The sequence below is a fragment of the Patella vulgata genome, chromosome 7 (genome assembly GCF_932274485.2).
Source record: "Patella vulgata chromosome 7, xgPatVulg1.2, whole genome shotgun sequence".
Classification (NCBI taxonomy): domain Eukaryota; kingdom Metazoa; phylum Mollusca; class Gastropoda; family Patellidae; genus Patella; species Patella vulgata.
Window position 1 is genome coordinate 42,083,061 of NC_065885.2, and position 16,912 is coordinate 42,099,972.

The following is a 16,912-nucleotide window of genomic DNA, read 5'->3' on the forward strand; positions in this document are numbered from 1 at the left end:
CCAATAAGTACTGCCAGAGTTATGGCCCTTGATCACTTCAAAAAATCTTGTGGACGCTCTAAAGGCCAAAGTTAATATCCGATTGACTTTAAATTTATACACAGTGTTTAAGGTCATAAGACGAAGAAGTCTATTGATTTTCAGCGATTTCAGATAATTACTGCCAGAGTTATGGCCCTTGATCACTTTGAAAAATCTTGTGGTCGCTCTAGAGGCTAAAGTCAATATCCGATTGACTTTAAATTTATACACAGTGTTTAAGGTCATAAGATGAAGTCTATTAATTTTCAGTGATTTTCGATAATTACTGTCACAGTTATGGCCCTTGATCACTTTGAAAAATCTTGTGACACTCTAGAGGCTAAAGTTATCATCCGATTGACTTCAGATTGATACACAGAGTTTAAGAGCTTGAGACGAACAAGTATATTGATTTTCAATGAATTTTTATGACTTGAACAGCTAAATCCATGATATTAAAAACCAAACAAATTCTAATGGTTTTCTGATAAATACTTCATGAGTGTATTATAAATGTTTCATTACCGAAAGAAGTAAAAATATGCGACAACACTTGTTGACTGCCCGGACGATTTAGCTGCTGTGGGCGTATGTTTCGTTGCCTGGCAACCTATCTTTATCCGATTTCAACGAAACTTCAAATATAGCTTTATCTCCCTAAGATCTCGGTTCCTTTCGATATTGGCATGTATCGGACCATAACTTCATGGATTATGGCCCCTGATTGTACGAAACATCGCGTTTTTAGCCTGTGGACACTCTAGAGGTCACAATTTTGATCCGATTTTGTTGAAAATTGAAATGCATGTTTATAACCTCAAATATCTTGGTTCTTTTCGATATTCGCGCATATCGGATCGTAACTTCCTGAATTATGGCCCCTGATTGTACGAAAATTCGCGATTTGAGCTTGTGGTCCCTCCAGAGGTCACAATTCCTATCCAATTTAAAAAACCGTATTAGTATATCACCGTTACACCGTAATGAAGGTTGAGTTCGAATTTCGTGAAAATCGGACTAAACCTGACGGACAAAATAGCCGCCGCTCGTACGCGAATAGTTTAAAAATATGGTATATCAAGGTTGTTGACCCTGTAGAGGTCACACTTTTAATCCGATTTTGATAAACTTGAAATGCGTGTTTATAACCCAAAGATCTTGGTTCCTTTCGATATTTGCGCATATCGGATCGTACGTCCTGAATTATGGCCCCTGATTGTACGAAAAATCACCTTTTTATACGCCCACATTGAAATCAGGGGGGCAGGGAGGAGGGGCAGCTGCCCCCCTAACTTTCGGGCAAGCTGACATTTCGGGCAGACGGGTAAAGTGAAAAAAAATTGTTATTTCATCTACTTGGCAAAATAAAGTGCCCGAAATCTAATATAACACTAATTTTACGGGCTGGAATAGCAGTAAAACGCGTTTACGGCCGTCAAATATTCCAAAATTTTCTTAGGGGGTCCATATAAGGTCAGCTCCGCTTCTTCGCCTCTCGAAGAAAACCAGCGCCGCTGTCTGTAAACCTAAATTCTTTTTGGGCATTTCTAGTTTTGCTTCCCTGTCATCGAGCCCTAATAAAACACTTATTTTAATTGAATACCACGAATTTGTACTGAGTTGACTATGGATTAAAACATTTTGTCTGGAGCCACTCTACTTTGTGCGACATTTTTCGGGCATTGATTATTATCTGTGAATGCAGCTGCAACAGTCTGATTGGATGGTTGGAATTCAGAATGGGATTTCGGTTACAAAACCATTGGATACTTTTGGAGTTGCTTACACGGGCTAGAATAGCAGAAAACGCATTTGCGGTGGTTAAATTTTCAAAAATTTCTCCGGGAGGGTGAGACCCCCATACCCCGCGACGATTGATTGGTTGTTTGGAATTCGGGTCAGCCAGACAGGCTATATTGGACCAAATTGAAGTTGCTGTATTCACAGGCTGGAATAGCCGGAAAACGCGTTTGCGGCAGTTAAATTTTCAAAATTTTCTCCCAACGGGCACGTCTCCGTGGACTGTAAACGATTGATCTTTTGATTGGAATCCGAGCCAGCCATCTTAATTAGCCTATATTAGACCACTTTGACCTTGATTGTTCACGGGCTGAAATAGCAGGAAAATGTGTTTGCAGCCGTCAAATATCCCAAAATTTTCTTGTGGGGAGGGGTGGGGGGGGGGGGTCTACACAAGGTAAGCTCCGATTCTTCTCTTCTCGAGGAAGACCGCGCCGCTGTCTGTAAACCCGAAATTTTTTCGGGCATTTCGGGTTCCTGCCTTCCCCCCCCCCCCCAACTGTCATCGAGCCCGTACGCCTATGATTGAAATGTGGTCGTATATTGTCGTCGCCCCCGTCCGTCCGTCTGTCGGTCCGGCGTCCACAATTGCTTGTGGACGCTCTAGAGGCTAAAGTTAATATCTGATTGACTTTAAATTTAAACACAGTGTTTAAGGTTTTGAGATGAAGAAGCCTATTGATTTTCAGCGATTTCCGATAATTACTGCCAGAGTTATGGCCCTTGATCACTTTGAAAAATCTTTTGGACGCTCTAGAGGCCAAAGTTAATATCCAATTGACCTTAAATTTATATACAGTGTTTGAGGTCATGAGACGAAGAAGCCGATTGATTTTCAACGATTTCCGATAATTACTGCCAGAGTTATGGCCCTTGATCACTTCAAAAAATCTTGTGGACGCACTAAAGGCCAAAGTTAATATCCGATTGACTTTAAATTTATACACAATGTTTAAGGTCATGAGACGAAGAAACCCATTGATTTTCAGCGATTTCCGATAATTACTGCCAGAGATTATGGCCCTTGATCTCTTTGCAAAGTCTTGTGGATTATCTAGAGGCTAAAGTTAATATCCGATTGAGTTTAAATTGACTTTAAATTTATACACAATGTTTAAGGTCATGAGACGAAGAAACCTATTGATTTTCAACGATTTCCGATAATTACTGTCAGAGTTATGGCCCTTGATCACTTCAAAAAATCTTGTGGATGCTCTAGAAGCGAAAGTTAATATTCGATTGACTTTAAATTTATTAACAGTGTTTAAGGTCATATTCGATTGACTTTAAATTTATTAACAGTGTTTAAGGTCATGAGACGAAAAAGCCTATTGATTTTCAGCGATTTCCAATATTTGCTGCCAGAGTTATGGCCCTTGATCACTTTGAAAAATCTTGTGGACGCTCTAGAGGCCAAAGTTAATATCCAATTGACTTTCAATTTATACACAGTGTTTAAGGTCATGAGACGAAGAAGCCCATTGATTTTCAGCGATTTCCGATAATTACTGCCAGAGATATGGCCCTTGATCACTTCAAAAAATCTTGTGGATGCTTTAAAGGCTAAAGTTATCATCCGATTGACTTCAGATTGATACACAGAGTTAAAGATCTTGAGACGAACAAGTATATTGATTTTCAATGAATTTTTATGACTTGAACAGTTAAATCCATGATATTAAAAGCTTTGCATACAAAACGTTAGCATGGGGCAGAACTTTATAAAAACCAAACAAATTCTAATAGTTTTCTGATAATTCCTTCGTGAGTTGTTGCTCTTAATCAGGTTTTAGTGTATTATAAAAGTTTCATTACCGAAAAAAGTAAAAATATGCGACAACCCTTGTTGATTGCTTGGACGATTTAGTTGCCCTTGATCACTTCAAAAAATCTTGTGGACGCTCTAAAGGCCAAAGTTAATATCCGATTGACTTTAAATTTATACACAATGTTTAAGGTCATGAGACGAAGAAACCTATTGATTTTCAACGATTTCCGATAATTACTGTCAGAGTTATGGCCCTTGATCACTTCAAAAAATCTTGTGGATGCTCTAGAAGCGAAAGTTAATATTCGATTGACTTTAAATTTATTAACAGTGTTTAACGTCATATTCGATTGACTTTAAATTTATTAACAGTGTTTAAGGTCATGAGACGAAAAAGCCTATTGATTTTCAGCGATTTCCAATATTTGCTACCAGAGTTATGGCCCTTGATCACTTTGAAAAATCTTGTGGACGCTCTAGAGGCCAAAGTTAATATCCAATTGACTTTCAATTTATACACAGTGTTTAAGGTCATGAGACGAAGAAGCCCATTGATTTTCAGCGATTTCCGATAATTACTGCCAAAGTTATGGCCCTTGATCTCTTTGCAAAATCTTGTGACGCTCTAAAGGCTAAAGTTATCATCCGATTGACTTCAGATTGATACACAGAGTTAAAGATCTTGAGACGAACAAGTATATTGATTTTCAATGAAATTTTATGACTTGAACAGTTAAATCCATGATATTAAAAGCTTTGCATACAAAACGTTAGCATGGGGCAGAACTTTATAAAAACCAAACAAATTCTAATAGTTTTCTGATAATTCCTTCGTGAGTTGTTGCTCTTAATCAGTTTTTAGTGTATTATAAAAGTTTCATTACCGAAAAAAGTAAAAATATGCGACAACCCTTGTTGATTGCTTGGACGATTTAGTTGCTGTGGGCGTATATTTCGTTGCCTGGCAACCTATCTTTTTAGCTTGTGGTCCCTCTGGAGGTTACAATTATTATCCGATTTAAAAAAACCATTTGATTATATCACCGTGTTACATCGTAATGAAGGTTGACCTCGAATGTCATGAAAATCTGACCAAAACTGCCGGACAAAATGGTGAATCAAGGTTGTGGACCCTGTAGAGGTCACAATTTTAATCCGATTTTGATGAAACTTGAAATGCATGTTTGTAACCAAACGATCTTGGTTCCTTTCAATATTTGGGCATATCGAATCGTAACGTCCTGAATTATGACCCCTGATTGTACGAAAAATCACCTTTTTTTTTAGCTTGTGGTCCCTCTGGAGGTTACAATTATTATCCGATTTCAAAAAACGTTTGATTATATCACCGTTACACCGTAATGGAGGTTGAGTTTGAATTTCGTAAAAATCGGACCAAACTGCCCGCCCCTCAGTCATACGCAAATAGTGTAAATATCTGGTATATCAAGGTTGTGGACCCTCTTGAGGTCACAATTTTGTGCCGATTTTGATGAAACTTGAAATGCATGTTTATACCCACAGATCTTGGTTGTTTTTGATATTCGCGCATATTGGATCGAAACATCATGAATTATGGCCCCTGATTGTACGAAATATCGCATTTTTAGCTTGTGGACACTCTAGAGGTTACAATTTTGATCCGATTTTGATCAAACTTGAAATGCATGTTTATAACCCAAAGATCTTGGTTCCTTTCGATATTCGCGCATATCGGATTGTAACGTCCTGGATTATGGTCCGTGATTGGTCGAAAAATCACATTTTTAACTTGTGGATTCTCTAGAGGTCACAATTTGTTTTTCGTTTTTAAAAACCGTTTAGATCACTATTCCACCATGATGAAGGTTGAATTGTAATTTTGGGAAATGAAACTGCCGACAAAATGGCCGCTCTTTGTATGCAAATTGTATATAAGTATGTAATTCAAAGGTTATGGACCCTCTAGAGGTCACAATTTTTATCTAAATTTTATATTCCAAAAATCTCAATCCCTTTTGATATTTGCGCATTTCAGAGCATAACTTTCTGGATTTAGCTTGTTCTCTATCCATTTCTTGCAAAATGTGGGCGTATCCTGCCTGGCATCCGCTGGTTTCTATTCAAATATTTTTTTTTTTTTTTTTAAAAAAAACGGGTTAAAATTTCTTTCTTTTCGTTTTGAATATCTCAAATCTTGCACTGGTTCAATCTGGTTAAAACACAGATCCTATTTCGTTTCGGTTTTATAGTTCAAAATTTCGTTTTAGTTGTCTTTACTACACTTGGATCTGGAAGAGTTGTTATTTCACTTGTATTCTGAATGGTGTCAGGGATAAGCCAATGAAACGGTCTGTTACGGCGAGCTTGAGGCGTGTTTTCCACAGAACTGTGGGTAATCCACTAGTAACATCAATGCTGATTGGTAAATCAAATGCCTGACGTCATAGGGTCATAAGTCGGTCTTTTGACCCCTGACGTCACCTATCGCTATAACCTGTCAGATCTTCATGTAGTGTAGGCCATCGAAAGTATAAAAAAACGAAACGAAATTTAGATCTGTATTTTAATCAGATTGGCACTGGTTTTGACCATATGAGGTTACCCAATTCTAGTACCGCCACCACCAAGCAAGGAAATTGATCAAAAGAGTATGTCCTTTTATTAATTGCTACCAATTGTAGGCGGCACACAGACACACATAAAGAAAATGGGCGTGGCTCTGCACGGTAGGGGTGTTCCTTAGTGTACAAAAAATGAGTATGCAAAGTTTCAAGATGATACGTTAAGAAATGCGGCCTGTAGACGACAAACAAACAAATACAAGAAATGGGCGTTGCTCTGCCCCTGGGGATCGGGCATGCACCAAAAACAATAGGGATCATCCATAGGGTATAAGGAATTCATACAAAATATTTTCAAGACAATCGATTAGGAATTGTGGCTTGTAGGCGGCACACAGACACACATAAAGAAAATGGGCGTGGCTCTGCACGGTAGGGGTGTTCCTTAGTGTACAAAAAATGAGTATGCAAAGTTTCAAGATGATACGTTAAGAAATGCGGCCTGTAGACGACAAACAAACAAATACAAGAAATGGGCGTGGCTCTGCCCCTGGGGGTTGGGCATGCACCCTAAACGATAGGGATGTTCCTTATGATACAAAGAATAAGTATCTAAAGTTTCAAGACGATTCATTAAGAATTGTGGCCTGTAAACGACAAACAAATACAAAAAAAGTTTCATGATGATCACGTAAGAATTGTGGCCTGTAGGCGAGACACGCACAGACAGGGGCGACGGCAATATACGTCAACATTATGAATGTGGACCTATAAAAATGGATTATACATGGTCTTAATTTAGAAATTACATGAATAGAAGTTAGAAATTAGACGATAGCATGTTGGAACTTTGGACATACGGCCATATTTAATTACGTCACGATTCTACTCACACCACCGCGTCATTCGGTTGCAATTCTGGCTGACATAATCTATACCAAGAGAGATGCAGACTACCATTAATTCCCCATTGACTTCAGTGTTAATTCTGGTCTTTTTGCCCGGATCCAACTTTTCATTGGGGTGAATGCTTTTCGCCACAGTGTAACAAAATAGTCACTGTAGTGTCCATATCGCCATAGGCGTAGGAGCTCAAAGTAATTCAGAGGGGCATAAGAGAAAATTGCCCGAAATCAATACCGTTTTTTCGGGCATACATATCATAAGGGAGCTTCGGGCATATTTTCGGGCATGCAGTGGACAAGAAAAAGACGAGAAAATAATTTTCGGACAGTGTGGATCTCTTGGAAATAAGTTAGTTATATTTTTTCTCTAAACATTAATAGAAAAAAGGTCGTCGAATTTTTCATTGCCCGAAAATAGATTTGGGGGGCAAATGCCCCCGCCCCCTGCCCCCCTCCCCCAGGCGCCTATGCATATCGCATGCTAAATGTATAATAACTGGTCCCTTTTATAATATTGTACATCACAATATATGCTCCCGTAATATCTGGATATCAGAGACAACAGTAACCTGGGTAGCGAGGCCTAAAGCCTAGCGCACACTACGCGACGACATAGGCGATTTCGGTCGCCGACGGTGAAAATTCAAAAACTCGCCTAGTGTGCGCACTCGATCGCAAGCGATTTGATCGCTGAAGTCGTCGCTTCGTCGGCGATCAATCGTGGAGTGTGCTCACCTCGGCAACGGGTTGGGCGACAGCCAAGGAACCCAAATAATCTATATAACCAATCATTTTGGGTTATTTGTCTCATGTGACATAAACACACAATATGGCTTTGCAAAACATTAACGAGACAGTTTGGACAGATGAAAAAGAGAGTTTGTTGACTGATTAGTGGTCGCAGGAACCGTGCCTGTCCAGAGTGTTCAAAAAGAGTTGTGAAGACAAGTGCTCTGGAAGAAATTGCCGATAAGTTGGAAATTTCAGGTAAAATTCGTCGATCGTTGTAGGCCTACCTTCGAACCTACATCATTCCATTGACATTGTACTTTCCCGTTCCCATCCCAACCCCAAAGTGGGGATTGCTTAAGATCACAGCCAATCTGCCTCCGATCAACCAGGTACAGGTAGGCTTATCTGCAAGTTATCATAGTCTAAGTTATCATAGTCTAGGCTTGAGATAATCTGCCTCTAGTCAATCGAGTATGGCCTAGTCAATCCCAACCCCAAAGTGGGGATTGCTTAAGATCACAGCCAATCTGCCTCCGATCAACCAGGTACAGGTAGGCTTATCTGCAAGTTATCATAGTCTAAGTTATCATAGTCTAGGCTTGAGATAATCTGCCTCTAGTCAATCGAGTATGGCCTAGATTGTATATATCACCAATGTTAGCTGTAGTTTACTCTATTATGTCACTCTGACCACAATGTAGCCCAGTAGTTTCAATTCTTATATTATTCCCGGGTGCCAAGTAGGCCTAGTGTCGCTACTATCCTCATTAATTTTCTAGCGTAAAAGCCCAGAAGTCATGTATTCTGTGACAAAATAGTATTTACATTTTAAGATATTGTGAATAAAATTAGTCACATAGACCTTTTCTGTACCAAAATTAAATCTTTTATATAGCTAGAATTCTAATTAATTTCCAGTTTCTAGGCTTATCTGCAAGTTATCATAGCCTAGGCTTGAGATAATCTGCCTCTAGTCAATCGATTATGGCCTAGGCCTCGATTGTATATATCACCAAGGTTAGCTGCCCAGAGTTTACTCCAAAATGAAGTTATAGTTTACTCTATTATGTCACTCTGACCACGATGTAGCCTAGTAGTTTCAATTCTAATATTATTCCCGGGTGCCAAGTAGGCCTAGTGTCGCTACTATCCTCATTAATTTTATAGCGTAAAAGCCTAGCTGTCATGTATTCTGTGACAAAATAGTATTTACATTTTAAGATATTGTGAATAAAATTAGTCACATAGACCTTTTCTGTACCAAAATTAAATCTTTTATATAGCTATGACAATGACAATGGATCTAAATCAAAGTTTATCGATGAATTTTCTGATTTGATTAATCAATTGGCAAAATGCTGTCTGGAACTGGTTATACTGGGTGATTTCAATTGCCATGTAGACAACATTAATGACAAGTTCTCTCTTCAGTTTTGCGAGCTGTTACAAGTGCATTCTTTAATTCAACATGTTAATACCCCTACCCACAATCGAGGACATAGATCTTGTGATAACCCGACAAAAACATTTAATAAATAATTTATCTGTTAGAGATAAACTTATATCGGACCATTTTCCTATTATCCTGAATCTAAACACAAGGAAAGAACACTTTGAAACGAGACAAATTTCTTTTCGAAAACTCAAATCGCTGAACGATGCTGACCTGAGCTCTTCTCTGTGTTCTTCTAAACTAAATTAATGACGTCAATTCGAAAGCAGCATATTTTAACAAATGCGTTCAAAATACCATTGATGATCTTGCACCAATCCAAACTAAAACTTTTCGACCTGGTGCCCCATGGCTAAATGATAATATTCTTGAAGCCAAAAGGATTCGTACTAAAGCCGAGCGTACGTGGAGGAATTCTGGACTGACGGTTCACAGAGAAATATACAAGAGTACCAAACTAAAAGTTACTCGTTTAATTGAACGCTCGAAAAATGATTTTTGTGTGAATAAAATCGAGAATAGTGAAAATAACCAAAAAGAGCTGTATAAAGTGGTAAATACTCTGTTAGATAATAACCATGGTGTGAAGATTTTACCTACAGTTGACAATGATGATCTACCAACGCGTTTCTCGGACTACTTCGAATCTAAAATTGTTAAAATCAGAAATAGCATGGTGACTAACCCGAATTACACGAACCTTGTAATGACAACAAAACTTGTGTCTTGGACTGTTTTAAACCCCTTCCTGTTTCTGAAATAACCACAGTTATACGTACTATGGCAACTAAATCATGTTCACTGGATGTTATTCCAACATGGCTTCTCAAAAAACACTTGACTGAATTACTACCAGCAATCTGTGACATTATTAATACCTCAATTACTACCGGGTGTTTTCCGGATATTTATAAGCATGCCCTTGTTACCCCCCTCATAAAGAAATCTTCCCTTGATCCGAATATAGACAAAAATTATAGACCTGTTTCTTATTTAAGTTTCATCTCAAAAGTTCTCGAGAAATGTATAGCAACTCAACTTATCGACTATATATCTGTTAATAATATATCGTAAATACCACAGCACAGAAACTGCACTACTTAAAGTTCAAAACGATATTTTAATGTACATTGATCAACAAAATTGCATTCTTTTAATACTTCTCGACCTGTCTGCCGCATTTGATACCATCGACCACACTGTTTTATTTAACCTTCTATCCACTGATTTTAAAATTACTGATCTAGCTTTAGATCTATTAAAATCTTATTTAACTAATAGGTCACAATCTTACATCGTAAATAATAAAACATCATCTCACAAAGGTCTTCGGTATGGAGTACCGCAGGGGTCAGTGTTAGGTCCAATTGTATTTAGCATTTATACAACTCCGCTATCCAAAATTGTTCGCAGGCATGGTCTTGAATTCCACTTGTATGCAGATGACACTCAACTATATTTGTCTTTTAAACCTACTGTAAATAATAGTTTTAATTTCTGTAAGGCCAAACTCGAATGTTGTGTTGAAGAAATTCGGTGTTGGATGAGTAATAATTTTCTTAAATTGAACGAAGATAAAACTGAATATATTCTGTTAGGTTCTTATAATCTTATTAGCAAAGTCAATTACAACGTATCTTTATCTATAGGTTCCCATGTAATATCACCAGTCCCGTCTGCTAGAAATATTGGAGTTATATTTGATAAATACGTAACCATGGAGCCTCATGTAAATAATACTTGTAAATTATGTTATTTTAATCTCCGCCAAATAGCCCGCATCCGGAAGAATCTCCCCACTTCATCTGTTAAAACTCTTGTCCATTCTCTCATCACCTCCCGTCTGATCAATGTAACTCTTTACTGATTGGTACTCCTGTACGCATCACTAACAAATTACAAAAAGTTCAAAATTCAGCAGCAAGGCTCATCACCGGAAGTAATTATAATGACCATATTACTCCTATTTTACAGAAACTCCATTGGTTACCGATTATTTTTAGAATTGAATTTAAAATCCTCCTTTTAACATTTAAATGTATGAATGATATGTCACCTTCTTATTTATCTTCACTTTTAGAAATGTACACACCGAGTCGCACTCTGCGCTCTTCAGCTGATCATTTTTTACTTGTAAATAAATCAGCAAGACTTTTATCTTTTGGAGATCGATCTTTTACCGTCCAGGCACCGAAATTATGGAATTCTTTACCTTTTAATATATAATGCTGCACAAATTTAATCTCTTTTAAGTCACTTCTTAAAACATTTTTGTTTAAGAAAGCCTTTAACTTATAATTCTTTTAAAACCTATTTGTGATATCAGATTTTATTCTACGCTACCGTGTTATGTTTTACTTCTACAGATTTATTTAGTTTTCCTATATGTATATTTATTTTTATTACATATTTTATTGAATTGTATTGTACAGCGCATCTGAACACGTTTTGTGAAAGATAGCGCTCTATAAATGTTAATAATAATAATAATAATAATAGCTAGAATTCTAATTAATTTCCAGTTTCCTGGCTTATCTGCAAGTTATCATAGCCTAGGCTTGAGATAATCTGCCTCTAGTCAATCGATATGGCCTAGGCCTCGATTGTATATATCACCAAGGTTAGCTGTCCAGAGTTTACTCCAAATGAAGTTATAGTTTACTCTATTATGTCACTCTGACCACAATGTAGTCTAGTAGTTTCAATTCTAATATTATTCCCGGGTGCCAAGTAGGCCTAGTGTCGCTACTATCCTCATTAATTTTATAGCGTAAAAGCCTAGCTGTCATGTATTCTGTGACAAAATAGTATTTACATTTTAAGATATTGTGAATAAAACTAGTCACAATATACCTTTTCTGTGCCGTAATTAAATCTTTTATATTAATTTCCAGTTTTTGAAATACAAAGGCGCATGATATCTCTTCGTACCCAGTATGTAAAATTGAAAAAGCCAGCAAGCAGTGGGAGTGCTAGGAAGCATATGACAAAGAGAACAGCATGAATACTTGACAATACTTATTGGAATTAGGGCCACGGTCTCCAACTTTGCAATTTGTAGATGCTAAACCTGTAAGTTCTGGATCACTTCTCCATACACCAGGAATGACATTATATTCAGTGTCTTCGACATCCATAATTCCAGACGACGTATAATGACTGGATTGATGTTCAATGAGATAATTTTGCAAGCAACACACTGCAAGAATCAATGTTTACTCTATTATGTCACTCTGACCACAATGTAGCCTAGTAGTTTCAATTCTAATATTATTCCAGACGACGTATAATGACTGGATTGATGTTCAATGAGATAATTTTGCAAGCAACACACTGCAAGACTCAATGTCTGCACATGTTTGGGATCCAGTGCGATTGTAGTCAAAAACACACGAAATAGATTTGCCAAAATGTCAAAGGCGTTTTCGACTACACGCCTTGCTCTGCTTATTTTATAATTAAATAGTTTCCCCTCTCGTGTCTGTCTACGATGAGGGAAAGGTTTCATAACATCAATTCGCAAGGGGAAGGCATCATCACCTATTATGTGAAATGCGCATGTATCCTGTGTTCCGGTAAGCTCTTTGGGGCTAGGGAAATTCAAGACATTTTTATCCATAGCGTCCTTAAGAGATGACTGGGAAAAACCCCAGCATCGCCACAACGACCACTTTCCCCAACATCAACATATAAAAAACGGTAGTCAGCATCAACCATGGCCAGTAATACAATACTGAAAAAATGTTTGTAATTGAAGTATGTTGATCCACTACATGGTGGTTGACGGATGGCGATATGTTTACCATCGAGTGCACCAACACAACAAGGATAGTTCCATTTATCGGAAAACTTCGCAGCAACAATTTTCCATTCGTCTTCAGTATTTGGCGTCTGAAATTATATATACAGTCATATTTATATTTCAGTTATCTACTGAATCATGTCAAACAAAATCTGATGAAGAGGATGAAGGTGCTACTCAATGTGACGATTCTGTGATTGAGAATGACACATTTAATTCTAACAGCCAGAGTGATTTGGAAGAACCCAAGCGATCAACAAAGCGACCCACTTCACAGAAAGTACCTACTAAGATTGCAAAACGTAAACGAGAAGAACAGGAGTTTGAATTGCTTCAGGGTTTAGCCAAATCTTTATCTGAACCAATTAATGAGCAGAGGGAGGAGGATGAAATAACTGCATTCTGCAATTACATTTCACAGAACCTCCGAAAATTTGATGAAAGGACGCAAAATCTTGTTAAGCACAATATACAGAATAGTATATTTCAGGCTCAAATGGGTACCTTACCGGGTCAACAAAGTTTCACTCAGATGTTAAACAGTGATTCGGTATATTGGAATAACGGCAATTTGACAGTCTTATAGAATGATCACATGTAGTTTTTACTGAAATTGATCTAATAATAAAGAAGTTATATATCTTTAAGTACCTGTCTTTCAAACTGCCATAAATGACTTCAGTTGTCTCCTTTACTATTTCTGATACTGTTCTAGCCCCGAGTCTGTATGAAAAGGCTAAACTATTGAATGATTCTCCTTTAAAACAAAATATCGGATGACATGATTTTACACCACAGAAAAATTCCAGAATAATATTCATTGTCCGTCAGGCTTACACAAATCGAATTGTACATGTTAGTATGTTAGATAGATATATTTATTTGGCATAAACATACACGTACGCACAACATAATAAATGACAGATTTATTTATGGTACAAAAATTATTTAAGAACTAATGTGGGGATCCCTGGCTGCAGCCCATTCACACTCCTTCCACACACACTTTAACCCGGCCATGCCTGGTCATATTCAATGGTTATAATTATAACAAGTTTCGCTGAATTTGTTTATGTTGCATATGAGTGAGTTGGGTAGGCCCTACTTTCCTGAGTGAAATTAAGTTTGCAATTCAGACACTAATTAAACTTGTGAACTGCAAATTCATTAGAAAAGAAACATGTAGAATACATACAGTAGGGCTACTGTCAATGGACTTTTCTGTCTATATAACAATATACAGGCTACTCAATAATAATATAGGCCTAGGAAAGATTCATGGATGGTAATTAGAATGAGCGTTGTTTTTTCTTACCTGTAGCGAGAAAACGGAGGGTGACGGCCAATCGCTCTCCTGGCATTATTGGTTCTCTCATCCTGGTGGTTTGCTTGGTAACGAGAGGACCAATTATATCTAGAATGCTCTCGAATATTTCTGGGCTCATCCGCATGTATTTTTTGTACATACATGAGTCGCCCAATTTCAGCTCGTTGATTAGATGACAATAAACGCCCTGGGCTCGCCTCCGCAAAATAAAATCTCGTGTCCAGAAGGTTCGTGTCACAATACCAAGTCGACTACGCCGACGCCTCATCACCATGTACAAAAACAACACTAATTGAAGTTTTCGACGTCCTGACGACGAAAATGCTGCCATTTTGAGGTGTCACATGACGAATCACGTGATCTGTTGTATTTTGCGGGATCGCCAAAGTCGTCGTGTAGTGTGCTCACCCCACTTAAATAATGGCGATATTTGTCGCCAAACTCGTCGCTTCACTGCAATGTCTTTCTCTATATGTATGTATACGAAACATATAAACAACCAATGAATAAAACAACATTATAGCTGGCTACGAGGTAAATCTCCTTCACTCCTAAATGGCTACTTTATTAAATATACCAGCCTTACCGAAGTTTCAAGCCGATTCAGACCCCACATCACTTGCAACCAGGTGGTAAAAGTGGCGGGATCGTTTCGATGTCTACAGTCAGGCAATCGGCGTGACAGACGATAAGCAAAAGAGGGCTTTATTGTTGCATCTAGCAGGAGATTCAGTGCAAGATGTTTTCGATGGCCTTACTAACACAGGCGAAGACTTTAAAACTGCATCAGAGAAATTAAATGAATATTTTCTTCCTAAGAAAAACATTCGTTTTGAACGGTACGTCTTCAAACAAGAATCACAACGCAGCGGAGAATCTGTTTGTCAATTCGTCACACGTCTTAGATCTCTAGCCTCTACATGTGAATTTACGAATGTAAATGATGCCATTGCCGATCAAGTTGTTGAGAAATGCCACTCATCACAGCTCAAACGACAAATCCTTCGAAAACCAGACATCACTCTTGATAAAATAGTAGAAATAGCTACCGCCATGGAATCATCAGAAACCCAAACCAACCAAATTGATCACCTACCAGAATCAATTAGTTATATGTCTCACAACAAACCAACCTACACACGAAGACAGCCAGTGGATAAAATCTCAAACAACCAACGTCAATCTAATAATACATGTGGCTTATGTGGTGGTATATGGCCTCATACAAACAGACCATGTCCAGCAAAAGGAGTAAAATGTTCCAAGTGTGGCACACTGAACCACTTTGCTAAAGTTTGCAGGAAAACTGATTTTTCTAACCATAACCGACAATCTTACAAATCTTCATACCAATGAGCCTAACCAATCGGTGAAATCTATGCATCGAAACCAAAGTCAGTTAACCAAATCACTGAAGAGCACTTCTCATCCGACGATGACTATGTATTTGAAGTATCGTCACATAAATCATGTAAACGACCGTTTACCTCTGTAACAAGAGACTTCTATTTGGTTTATCATCGGCTTCCGAGATATTTCAGCATATTATCCAACAGGTACTTGATGGCATACCTGGAGTTAAAAATATCTCAGATGACATCATAGTGTTTGGCAAATCTTCCGAAGAGCATGATACCTCTTTACGAAGAGTGTTCTGTCGTCTACGAGAAAAAATCTAACTCTTAACATTGCCAAGTTTCTTTTTAATCAAACCAAGTTGGATTTTTTCGGATTCACCTTCTCCAGATTGCCATTCAACAAGCTCCTGTACCACAAGATGCAGCAGCAGTACGTAGTCTACTTGGAATGACCAATTTTCTTGCCCGTTTTATCCCAAATCATTCCATCATCACAGATCCTCTACGAGACCTAACCAAGAAAGGTACTAAATGGATATGGACTGAAAAACACCAAAAGTCATTCTAGAATTTAAAGAACAGCTTATCTGTTGACAATGTTATCTCCTATTTCGATCCAACCAAGGACACAGAAATCATTGCTGATGCAAATCCGGTTGGAGTTGGAGCTATTCTTACGCAGATCGACGATGATAAGACACGTTACATTTTGAGTTATGCCAGCAGAACACTCACTGCGGTAGAACGAAGCTATTCACAGATAGAACGTGAAGCACTCGCAATAGTATGGGCATCTGAGCGGTTTACAGTCTTATACTATGGAAGTTGTGTATCGTCCTGGAGCTACCAATCCTGCAGATTTTTTGTCCAGACACCCACAACCTAATCAGTCAGTTTTTGATCAAGCTCATCCAAGCAATTAAATCAGGACAATGGCTGAAAATCTGATCCTGATTTGAAACCATTCTACAAGCTTCGGCACCAATTGTCAGTAACATCATCAGTGGTCCTTCGTGACGCAAAATTGGTAATTCCACCCTCCTTACGTAAAACTGTTTTGGACCTTGCTCATGAAGGCCACCAGGGCATTGTCAAGCATCCTGCACCGGCACATCATCACTCTTTGTCGTCATGGATGATTATTCTCGATATCCGGAAGTTGAAATCGTCAAATCAACAGCTGCGCAACGTATCATACCAAAA